This window comes from Cyprinodon tularosa, unplaced genomic scaffold (genome assembly GCF_016077235.1).
Source record: "Cyprinodon tularosa strain WSP-4 unplaced genomic scaffold, ASM1607723v1 ctg220, whole genome shotgun sequence".
Classification (NCBI taxonomy): domain Eukaryota; kingdom Metazoa; phylum Chordata; class Actinopteri; order Cyprinodontiformes; family Cyprinodontidae; genus Cyprinodon; species Cyprinodon tularosa.
Window position 1 is genome coordinate 776,207 of NW_024038822.1, and position 11,470 is coordinate 787,676.

The window sequence follows — 11,470 nt, forward strand, 5'->3', positions numbered from 1 at the left end:
CCAAGCACGTTGAAACATTTCTTTAATATTTTGAATGCCTACAAGAAGTATAAATTCCGAAAGATTTATTTTAACAATAAGTGGAGAAATAAAAACCTCATTGTTCAGCTTCAGCTTGTGCTGCTCTTATTCAAGCTGCAGCTGGTTAAAAAATAATTCACAATAATTAATTATCATACAGAACCATGAATATTTTTTTTACTGTTGACTACAACCCACCTTAATGTACTGTATTATGTGGCAGTATTTATACTGATAAAAGGACAAGATTTTAGTAGGTTTAGTAAGTGGTAACATGGCCTAGTCAACAACATAATACACACAATGTGTACTGGAGCACCCAAACCCCATTTCCTCTATTGAGATTCACAGCCAGCTAAACTCTTTCCTGCATCACTTCCTCCACGAACAGGCACGTGTTGCATTTGAACAGGATTTAATGCAAAACAAAGTGAAACTGAAACAATACAAAATGCACAAAAGTACTTTCTACACAAATCATACATCAAAATAAATCAAATAAACATTCACATTGTCTAAAACATACATTTAAAGGGTTAACTTTAACTCTGTGTTGTAGTGTTACACTCAACCTAAACTGACTCCAGTGTATTAAAGAATACAGTAAATCATACGTCTCAAATTTACAAAAATAATCACAAATATAATATCTAGCAACCATAAACAACCTTATAACTTACTTATATTACCACCCAAAGGGATTGAAGGGAACGGATGGGTGCAGATGAAAGATACATCATACTCATTGGCTGTGTCCGAACATCCGCCCTAAACCCTAAATCCCTCAATCTCTATTTAGAGCAGGGACTATATACTGAACTCAGTCAACTACTTTTCACTCCCTGTTGGTCATGTGACTCAGCCTCCATGCACAGTGCCTGTGCCATCTTTGTTATTTGTCGCCGCTGTTTGCCGCTGTGACAACAAATCCCATAATGCTTTGTGTGGAGAGCTCTCCGCGCAAAGCATACCAGGATATATATATGCTCGTCAAGTGACCTACTGTTCAAGGTGCATTGTCGGAAAATTTTTTTCCATTACTTTTTCATCCACTAGATGTTCAGACACTCATCTAAATTGGTGTAAATACTATGTAGTGTCCAATATAGGGACTAGGGCTGACATTCGGACACAGCTATTGCCTCGCTCATAGCAATAGCTTCCTTGTTCTACTCACAAACTAGCTCAGCCTAGTGAATTGTTCAAACCATACAACTCTTCTTTTCTATTAGTATCTCAGAGAAAGCTTTCATTATTCTGCTTTACTCTACCTTTATTCTCCAATTCTGTAGTATTTGTTACCTTAGCCCTAACTCTACAGTATGTTCTCTCTGTTTTTGCTTTGATAGTAGCTCCATCTGGTCTGTTCCTCTTTGGCTGCGATGCCATACTGGAGAGAAATAACATATGGGCAGTTGCCGTCAACACGTTAGATTATAGATGATGTATATAAGTGCTTAGTCCTGTTTCTCTCCCAGACATAGCTACGGGCTCAGCACATACTGTGACTGATTGTATGTGGTCACTTTTGTCTCTTTAATATGAAAACTGGCTCAGAGCCTGTCGGCTCAACTGTTTCTTTCTGACTGTATGATCTGATTCAATAGTCTGTTGTTCAATATTAATCTTTATATTAAATAGTCATTTTGTTTTTTTCCATTAAAAGAATTAAATGAAAGTTAGCTGCAGATTACCTCTGTTACCATTTATTATGAATGACTTTCTGATTGGAAAAAATGATTCCATTTGTATGGCTAGAATTATAATATATAATATATTTGAGATGTCCATATAGCCATGAAGTGAAAAGTTTGTGTATATTTTTAATTATTGCCCCGAACCTCGTTGATAATATAAAGTCATTAACAGAAGAGATATCTGTTGCTTTACAATTTGGATGTGGAAAAATAAAGGTTGAATGTTGAATTTTTGAAACAATTGTGATTATTAGCTGGCTTTGGCTAATCAGTAAGTACGCCTCCTTATCGCTCACAATTTCTTGATATTTGAAAATATGAATAGCTGGAGTGAATTGCCCCTTTTAAGCTAGCATAATCATTTTATTGCAGCCAAGTTTCTGTAAGACAAATGAGTAAAGGAAATGAACAGTGACAATTCACATGGAGCTGATTTTGAGTTTGATCTTCCTGAGTAATCATATAGTAATTAGTTTGAAAATAATGAGGTTAAAAAAAATTAAATAAAACAATTACCAATCTGTTTTTGGAACTCGTAGTAATTATAATTGTGGGTTTTTTGTTGCTCTTTTTCTTTAGAAAAATGCCATTAAATAATATGTTTAAGTGAAACATTTGTAAAACCTTGTGTAAAAATGAATCCTAAAAAATAAAAAATATTTTTTCCACGTTGTAATCAACTAAAGGTTAAGTAGGTATACTGTGAACGTATACTTGGCTTTGGAAGGAGTTTCACATGACAGTAATATTTTACAAACCAAATACAAAAGCAACTTCATTCTATACACTAAGAGCAAACATGATCTAGCAGTATTCATCTGGTATTAGAATATACATCAATTAGTAAAATTAGATGCTGATAATCTGTTGAGGATGGTGAGCAAAATTCTTTATTGAATTGCATATTGTAGAAGTAAAGCTTGTTTCAAATGAAGAAAGACTGGATGAAGAGTGTTTGTAACCAGGATGTTTTGGCTCAATTGCTCAACAGGTTAAGTATGAATTCTACTACTGACACATATTCTTTGACCTAAATTCTTGCTCTAGCTGTGTGCCCAGGTTTGTTTTCCAGCTGAAAGATGAACCTTAAAACCCAGTATTTAATCTATATTTCCATTTACTATGAACAGTATCCCCTCCTTTTCTTAAGAAAAGCACAGAATTATCCTGACAACAGCATGTTCCACAGTAAGCTGAGTGCAGTCCATTGTGTACAATTTTGCTCTAGTTTATCCAGTACATTTTCTTCAACATTTTTAATATGTCCCTTTATGGCTTGTGTGAGTTTTTAATTGGAATGCCCTGTGGTTGTCCATAAATAATTAGTTTATTTTAGCCACACTTTCATAAATGTCATATTTGTGGTGGGCACAGCTACTAGTTGTTCTGGCAATAGATTTACCTACTGGAAATGTGGAAATGTGAATTCTTAAGTTTCCAGTTATCTATGCACTTTCTGTTAACCCATAAGAGGTTAAACAGTGCTCTGCAAGATTTTATAAGACTAGGGTTTCTGTTATAATGCACAGCTATGCAGTAAACATCTAAAAAAAAAAATATTAGTATTACAATTAAGGTTTTAGACAAAATTACATTCGATTACTAGTGAGACTATATAAGCAGGAAAAAGTCATTCAAATCTACAAATACATAGTAAAGACGAAAACATCACGGTGCAATTTTCACTTGGCATGGAATGTTGAAGAAAAATTACATCGGAAGCACTGGACTATCACTTCACGGAATACTCCTTCTGATCTCCTAATCTGTTTATGATGAAGGATATCAAATGAATAGTGGATGTATGAACATCGCCTGGAGAAACGGTTATCACCAAAGCCATTGAGAGAAAAAAATAAGAAAAAGATATTTCATGCTTTAAAATACCAATTGAAGTAAAAAGGGCAAAAAAACGAGCAAAGAGAAATCTCTGATAAAAGAAAAAGTATTCCGAGCTGTATGATGTCAAACACGATACAGCATGGGTTTGTATTTCAAAGGAAATTAAAACGTCTGAGTAGGACACAGGTTGTTGAGCGCTGCTGATTGGCGTCTTTTGATGAAAGCACATGCTTCTCTAAGCAAAATCGGTTCTCTTTTCATCTCAATCTTGACAATCAGCTGACAAGCCATGTATGGATTTGCCACCATTCTATATGATTTCAAGCATGCCCTATTGGATAAGTGTATGTAAGCATGGAGTGTGAGCACATTTTATATATGTGTAGAGAGTGAAATATCCATTTTAGATTAACACCAGAGGCGGGTTTCATGGGATTGCATCAGTGTTGCATTGTTGCATCAAGCCTACTGTGGTTTACCTTTGAAAACAATAGCTTATCTTCTCCTCCTCTTGTCCACATCTAAAGACATCAGCATTCAAGGCCTTTCTGGCATCCAGACAGCAAGGAGCTACTTAGCAGCTCAAGCTCACTAGATTAACAGTTGATCTACTCATTCACTTTAAGTAGAGCAAGCAGCCCTGTTGATGATAGCCAGGGTTTCAAATTTGGACGTGAGGCTATTATCAGATGAGCCCCTTAATGTCTCACCTTTCACTTTGTAAACTTTCATTGCAGAAAAGGTGATAAAAAAAACAGAGTACGGTGGTGTTGGGGTGGCATGGATTGCTTCTTGGTGAGAAAAGAAAAGAGTGTTTGGATCAGGTGCAAAAACATGCAAATGAATTCAGCCCTTTTTGTCCTTTGGAGGCCCTAAAGGCACATCGTCTGGTTGCCGTATGGGGTGGTTTTTTTGGGGCATTGAAGTGCACTGAGGCATTTCATTCAGCAAAATAGCAGGAGGAGGATTTTATTTTGATGTATTTTGACTTAAATGAGACAAAATTATTCAGAGGTGTATAACCCTCAGTGAAGTGTATCAACTTCTATTGCTCAGTTTACTATTATTGTTTAAGATTTGTTGAGTTGGGGTGTCAGCTGTTGCCCTGATTTATTATATAAGAACTAGCTACATAGATTCTTCTGTCTTGCTGAGTTTTGGATTGTAGATGTTTTCTCAATACTCTGGAAGGTAAAATATTGCATGTTTTGTAAGGCAGACAAGGGCGGGATTTTTTAGAGATATTTACAATGCCTTGACCTTTTAAACTCTTTTACATTTTAAAGGATTACAACTCCAGTTTTCAATGTGTTTTGAGAGGAATTCTATTTCGCAGAACAACACAAAAGAGGACATAATTAGTTAGTGGAAACACAAGGACATGTGGTTTTCAGAATCTAAAAATCTGAAAAGTGTGTATGCAAGTGTATTCATGCTGCCTGGGTAGGGAAAAGCAAATACCGAAAAAAAAAAAAATACAAATTTTTAAATCAATCTTTGATCTAAACCATTGCTTTATCGTTTTGGCTGTGTATTTTGGGGGGTTTCAGATCAGAAGGTGAAGCTCCACCACCTGCTCATTTAGCCTGAAATTCTGTGAGTTATATGAGGATTTTCTTGCATGGTTCTCATGCTCTTTTTCCTTGACTATTTATCTTCATGGTCCCTGCTAAAGAGAATTGCCCCCCAACACAGTGGGACCACTTTTGATGGTCAAATTTTACAAACCTTATGACAAACTTTAAACCTTACTTCTTGTGGCTGATTTACAATAGTGTTTTGCTTTTGCTACTTAGAGAAGGAGGTATTTGTGGGGCCTATGGTTAATAATCGTCAACGGCTGCTTCAATCTGCACTATGGATCTTTGAAACTCCTCCAGTGTTACAATGACCATTATTCGTCCTCTGTATAATTATATCCCTGCCTTGTCAATCTGTGTAGTTAGACAACTATGTCTTGTTAGATTTGCAATCATTCCATACTCTTTTAAGACTGAATAATAGAAAAATGTTTGCTCTGCAAAGAATTGAACGCTTGGGATATTATTTCATAACCTTATCCTTATTATGCTTTGTGTTTTAGGTCTTTACCAAAATTTATTTCCGTAACAGAACATTTGTATTCATACTGTTAATACAAAAAGCTTGGCAATAAGATTACGTCTAATGCCACTTGGTTGATTTAAATTTTTAGTGTTGTCAGGGGTGCTGAAGAGATATTCCTACCATACTTTATTTATTTATGAAAAAAAGGAATAATAAAGAATCCCTAAAGTAGCTATGGGCTACTTTTTGCAGGTCTGTCACATAGATACATAACAATCTGTGGTTAAGAACCTAAAAAGTACAAATTCTTTTAATGGACATTGTGCTGTATATAGACAAAACATACACTAACAGGATTGGAACTATGCTGTTATTTTCTGTATCTCACATTTTCTTCCTCTTTGTCATCAAGATGTATTGAAATAAACCTGTATCACATTATCCTCCAGCTGGTTCCAATTTTCCAGCTGCCCTAAGGAACACTGTGTTATTGGAAAAAGATGATAGTGTCACTAATTCCCTCTGTGTGTCCATGTGAGGCTTCCTATTCAGGAAGTCTCACGACCCTTTTACTCTATTCTCCAGACACTCATAGCCACACACATGCATCAAACGTTCACAACAATATGACTCAGTGAAAAAAATAAGCACATGATTTCAAGTTTTGGGCTGTTTCTTCTTCTTCATCCATCAAAAGATTCATTGCTGCTGCTTTCAGAACCTGGGCATTCTCTGAAAGATAACTAGAAAGAGGGGGAAAAAAGGATAATAACTCTCTGTAGAAAACGTTCACTTCCTTGCCAGAATGGGGAAGGAAAAGACTCTACTCATTTGTCTTGTATTATTGAATCATTTTTTTGCCTTTAAGAAGTCACTGCGATACAGAAATTGGGGAAATAATTAAGCACTGCATTATAGAGGCACTTTAGATTACCAAATGTTAATTCAGCAAACAGAAAGCTTCCAGCTGCCCCAGTGAATTTTTATCCCCAGAATTAAGCTCCGTTTTTATTTATTTAGCTATAGAGAGTAGAGATTTCCAGTATTTGTTATGCACCCAATACATCTACAATATATAAGAGAGCAGTCCTTGAGAAGGTAGCACTAATTAGCACCAACATTTTGCAAACAGCTATCTCACAGTGAGGAGGCAACGCCTTTAGTGTTTCTTCTGCTTTATGTTTCATTGCATTAATTGAACCACCCTTGCAGTTTTTAGTTTGTGGATAAGAAACAATTCCCTCAGTGGGACAAATTAGCTATATTCATTGTTTGATAAAAGAAAGAATCTTAATTTGTCCATCTGGCAGTTAAATCTGGCTTTTTGTGAATCATTTTAAAGGTTGGAACATCCTGTTGACCTCTGGTCTATTTTTGAAAAAGTTGATGCTTTTAAATTATTCCTTTATTTATTTACTGGCCCTTTGTGATAGATTTTTCCATTTGTTTCTATTCAAAGATCTGCAGGAAGTACCCAATATTTCCCCCTTATGTTGAGGTCTCATGGGACTTTGAGTTCATGGGAACAAGAAACAACTTTCCCACTTCTTTTTGTGTTTTTTCACATCCGCTGCTCCACTCATTTTCTCCTCTAATTATTTTCAACCTCCTGTCCTCCTCCCTGAGCTACTATTTTCTTCAATCTTCTGTCTTTTTTTTTCTCTTTCTCTCCCTCATTTCCAGCTGTTATTTTGCTACACTGCTCCGATTCAGCCCGCCCTAAGACTCTTTGGAAAGATCTTAACTTTTGCTGTATAGAGAACCTTTCTCCTGCTCAGTTAGACCCATCCTCCTATCATTACCTTACCTATATTCTCCCGAGTCAGCTTAATTGCCATCCTCACCTCCATCACAGAGTTCAGGCACGCTATCTCCCATCTATATCATGTTTCAGAGCTATTGGTCTATCATTGCTTTCTATCTGAATCAACTTCATCCTATCTCAATCAACTGAAAATGGTTTAATTTTCTCAAATCAGAATGCAAATTTAATCTGGCACATATGTGACCCCCTTTATCCCTGCAAAAACACCTCACTTTTTTTTCTGCTCTTCTGGGTTGTATTAAAACAAGTGCTCAGTGCAGAACTAACAGGAATTAAGTTTAGGCTTCTAAATTCTGCTTCTCACTCATTGCATGGTCTTTTGTCTCTTTCCTGCTTTCTCTCTCACAGAGACAAATGTAATAACTAAAGTAATCAAGATGTCTGATTGGAGTAGAGGACAGTGAAAATGTGTCTGGAGCTTCATAAATTACTGACCAAGTAAAAGAGAGTGTATCTGCTTCTGCTTAGTAGATTAGTACAGCAGCAAAATTTTAGGAGGTTGTGCACCGCTAAGATAACTATATATTCCATTAGACCTACTACCTTTAAACAAGCTTTTTTAGTTAGATCTCTCTCTTTCTTAGCCTACATTTTCATTTTTTGTTTAAATATTATTAAGAGAAGGTTTTCATAAACATTGTGCTGAAAGGAGCATGCAAGAATTTCAGAATTTCCTAATGATTTCCTAATGAAACTAATGATTTGATAAATCCCTTTCACTAAACTTGCCGCAACTTATCAGCAGTGCTAACAGCAATTCATTATAACAACATTTTTTTCGAGATCTGTAAGTTTGGATATCAAAATGCGATAAACATTATACATTGTTTCACTTGGTTTCAAAAACAGCCATACTGGCAATATTGCATGGTGATCCCTAATCACTATATAGTGTAGGGCACTATATAATGGCTAATTCTGTATGCTGTGTGGTAAATACACAAAAAGGCAACTCAATATCTTCTCATGGCATGGAAAGCCTGGTGGTCTTGTGTCATTGGTCTTAATTTTAATTTGTTAGATCATCTTATTCATTTAATCTTTTTTTGATGTTTGGGATTTTTTTTGAAGATCATAAGTATGACATTCTCTAACATTGTACTGAAGCTGTCTTAAAGCAGTGAGAAGCAGCAGTGACTTTTAGGCTATCTCTTTTACTGTGCCAAATGGAAATTACTGGGTAATTACAGATTTGCTAGCTCAAATAAACAAATTACCAAATTCTAGAACATTTATCATTTTTCTGGGGCCAAATCACTGATTTTGTGTCTTTAGTACATTAGAACAAGTATAGGGTATGTGAGATAAATTTAGGATTTACTTTAGAATCAATTACTGTTCAAAACAGAAACCAATTAATTCCAAAGCTTAAGACTCACTCATTTAGAACATTGCTTTATGATTTTTGTTTTTGTTACACCAGTCTCCCCATTTTCCTGTTCATTGCTAGAACAGCTGCTTTGAAGTTGTTCTTGCTGGCTAGTACATCTTTATTCTTGCACAACCCTAACCAGCCAGGAAGTCTCAGCCGATAATCATTTCTGTGCTCTTATCAAGGATGTGAATGCAAGTGCATTGCACTTGATCTTCACTAGTATGCAGACCCATAAAATACAGCTCTTTTCTTTCTCCCATTCGCTAACAAGTCTATGCTGAGCATCCTGTAATCCCTGGACCTTAACCAAACACTAGAAACAACAGCTGCACTTGATTTCATTAAGTGACACAATATAAATATCCATTCAGACATACACTGAAAGACACTTTCTCAATGCAGAGTAACTGTTATTGGTCGAGCTTCCTGTTCGGGTCAAGAACACTTATAAAAATTCTCATGAATCTCCGATGAAGTAATGTCCTTTTTTTTTTTTTTTTTTTTTTTTTTTACACACACACTTGCAGTAGATTCAAAATAAAATCCACTGGGAATTGAGAAACCATGAGCATAAAGGGAGGGAAGATGTGAAATTCATATTTGTTACAGCTTTTGGGATAAGAAGTGCTGATCATGGGTTTTTTATCTAACTTTCCCAGAAGTATACATTAGGTTCGCAGGATGCACCTTTGTTAATCATAATATAGTATGTTTGGAAATTCTAACGAGAAATCTTACATCCTCATCAAATTTAAGATGGCACTGAAAAAGTTTAAGGTGCTCTATTGTAAAAAAGGATTTGTCTTGACTAAGCATGCCAGTAGAGGTACAGATTTGGCATGCAGAGGTTGAATTGTTAATTTTCTTAACTGATGTGAATTCAAGTGCTGCCTAGTGCATTCGATGATTCGCATTTTTGGATGGGTGAACATAACATGACCTACATTTGCTTGATATTTAAAATGCAGGAGTCTGGTCTGTGGTTATTAATCTAAAGAAATGTTTTTATGTCATATTTATTTGTGCATTGAAAACATGGCTGATGGCTGTGGTGCTCTTTATAAGGTATACTTTGTAATGTAGTATAAGCTTTCACTTTTTTTAATATATATTTTTATTTAATATATAAGATATTTAGATTTATTGTTAGTTAAAATCAACAAAGAAATTAAAACTTAAACTGGAGAAAACTAGAATTAAAAGGAAAACACTATAACCAAACATCATATAATATGTGTTTATTAAAGCAACACTGTATATCTCATGACCCAAGTATTAGCATAATATGAGATATAGTATTTCTTTTATTTATTTTTTTATCAGCTCCCCTCTTAAAAATGTCTCTATGGTTAATGGCCTTAATTTTAATATAGCATATTTCTTCTAAGTCAGGGGACTTCAAAGCTCTTTACACTACATTCAGTCATCGACTCATTCATGCACACACTCGAGGTGGCGAGTTACATTGTAACCATCCTAGGGCTCACTGACAGAGCATGGCTGCCATACACAGGCGTCCCCTAGGCCACCATCAGTAGGCGATGTGGGTGAAGTGTCTTGCTAAGGGGCCCAAAGACAGAGAAGGCCAGAGCCAGAGTTTGGACTCCAGTTGCAGGGCAAATTCCTGACAATACTGTCTCCCATATCTTTCTATGCACCTTTACTCTAAAAAAGGAACTTTGGGGGTTATTACATTAACAAAAGTATATCATGTACTTTTAACACAATCATTTTATGTTTCAAATGAAAATGTGATAAAATCATGTTGGATAAACAAGAAATTCAAAAACTTAATGTTTATGAAATTTATTCATGTTGAGAAAACATGATTCATTATAGTCAGACTGATCTTGTCCTACAGACCACAAACGAGATCACGGGAGATTATGGGAAATCACACAAGGTTTTTTTTTTTCTTTTAAGAGAAGCGGGGAGATTACTGGCATGCATCTGAAAAAGGTACCGTAAGAATCAATCCATTTTCATCCATCTAAATCCAAATAAAAAGATGTAAATTAAAATCATCAGACTTTTTAAAACCCCTTTTTTTTTTTTTTGCTATATCTGGTCAAGTTTCTATGTAATTGATATACTCAAGTCATTGGGTAACATGTGCTAACATCACATGTGATGGTTAACTGGCAATTAATCAGCATTTCTCTACCATTTGCACAATTATCTTCTTGTTCCGTGCTTATGTTCCATTATTTTACGTTTTGTAGATTAAGTTGGTTAGGTTTAGTCAGCTAGTTTTTTGTTATGTCATTGGTAAGTTCAAATTGATAATTGCACCATAAGTTAGGTGCATTTTGTGTGAAAAAACAGTCTGTAGATAGCCATATGCAGTCTAAGGGTCACTAAGCTCAGTCTCTCCCACAGATATCTTTACTAAACACACTACATCACACTGACCATCAGCAGTGAGAAGCAGCGGTGAATTTTACAGTATCTCTTTTACTGTGCCAAATGGGAATTACTGGGCAATTACTTGCTAGCTCAAATCCACAAATTATAGCCTGACGTAGTCCGACTCAATTCTAGTCAGAATATGAGTCTGATACTGCTCCATAGAGCTGTGATTATAGGGCGTGTTTTGAACGAAACAGGAAAAAAAATGCCTCTGCACTCAATTGGATAGATCTACAACCAATAGGAGCAACGGAG